Source organism: Trypanosoma equiperdum, assembly GCF_001457755.1.
Source record: "Trypanosoma equiperdum strain OVI genome assembly, contig: ctg_1404, whole genome shotgun sequence".
Lineage (NCBI taxonomy): Eukaryota > Euglenozoa > Kinetoplastea > Trypanosomatida > Trypanosomatidae > Trypanosoma > Trypanosoma equiperdum.
This window is the reverse complement of record NW_027123399.1, coordinates 7567-9281: the sequence shown is the minus strand read 5'-3', so window position 1 is coordinate 9281 and position 1715 is coordinate 7567.

Genomic DNA, 1715 nt, shown 5'->3' with positions numbered 1-1715 from the left:
TGGTTATTTTGGCCGTCTCGTAAATTTTGCCTCCCTTTAGAGCGAGTACTGTGCCTTGAGCAAATGTGCATTGGTGGCTGCTGTCGTAGGGGTCGTTGTTGCTGTGTGCAGTGCTGCCGCAGAGTGTCAGTTCTGCATTTGCCGCTTTGGCGGGCATTGTTCTGGTTTTTATTCCGATTAATACTATTTTGTTCTGGCCCGGTGTTGGTGGTTCTGGGTCCCCGCTGTGGGCCTCGCGTTCGGTGGCGCTTGCCTTGCATGTCCCGTGTTGGTTTGGTGTCAGCTTTGGTTTGGCCTGAAGATTCGTGCCGTCCGCGTATGTGCTTGCTGCTGTGACAAAGTTTGTGGATTCTATTTGCGTGTTGCTGAGCTCTGCAACCGCTAGCATCTGCCCTGCCAGTTGCGCTGCCGCTATTGCTCCTGTGTTTATGACGTCTGCTTTGCTTTTTACTGAGTTTAACACTTCACCAGCTGATTTTAAAAGAGATACCGCTAACAGGTTGGCTGTCAGTGCCTTCGCCCCTGTCTCTGCGCTCGTTACGGCGAGAAATTTTGTTGCTTTTGCGGTTGCCTTTTCCGCGCTATCAATTGCTCTTCGGATTAAGGCTTGGCCATTGGCTGCAATATCTTCCAGATAGTATGCTGCGTGGGACGCGTTTTGTATTGCTGGCCGCGTTGGGTGTAATGCGGTAGCTAGTAGCATTGCTGTTAAAGCAAAGATTAGTATTAACGCTTGAGGGGTTCGTTCTATCTTTACTCTGGTGTCGGCCTTGCCATATTGGACGTTACTGCTGGTCATTGCTTTTTGCTATACAAACTATAGAAAGTTAAAGTTGGCTTTTAAGAAGTATACAACAAGAGTATACCGCTGTTTTTAGAGTAGAATGCAGAAGAAATTCAGATCATAATTAGACGCTTAGCCTAGTGCTTGCTCTTATCAATTGCTGATACAACCTTGATACGCAGTTGTTGCTGGATACACCACAGTTTCTGCGTCTGCTACAGTTTTCCACAACTTGTAAAACTGCTTTAATTGTCTATAAGAATGTTGTTACTGCACACCACTCAGGTTTTCTGTGACAAAAAAGTGTATTTATTGTTGATTAACCTTCGTTTTGTGGTTGATATACTAAGATCTGAATGCATGTGTTTATTTTTAGCCTGCCTACTGTGAGTGAATCAACGGCCTGAAAGTATTATGTTTCTATTAATCAGCTTAGTTACTAGGTGTACTGTCTTTGTTCCCCAGCTTTGTTTAACATTTAGCGTGTTTGAAAGCATCTGCGTCACTGTTCGTCCCATTCTAGCGAGGTATGCTGTTTCCGTCGCTTGGGGAGCTGCCGCCAAAGTTGCCTCAAAAAACATTGCTCGTGTTACGGTGCGCCCTCCTGTGTCTCCTTCTTCCGCTAGAGTTGATTTAAGTGTAGTTCTCGTAACTTTATTAATACGATTATTCTGTTCCAAGTCAATCTAATCGCCTCTGTCAGTTCCATTGTTTTTTCTATTAATTGCTATTTTTAAACTTAGCGACACAGAAAACCGTAAATGGAATTAAAATATTTATGGTAAATGGCATCACTTCACTGCTTTATCTCCTGTACAATGGATTGAGCTGCACTCCTATATGTAAACTCATTTATACTATCTAACGTATGCCGATTAATTTTACTTTTCATACATTTAATGTGCTTGACTATAAAAAAACAAACCAGTTT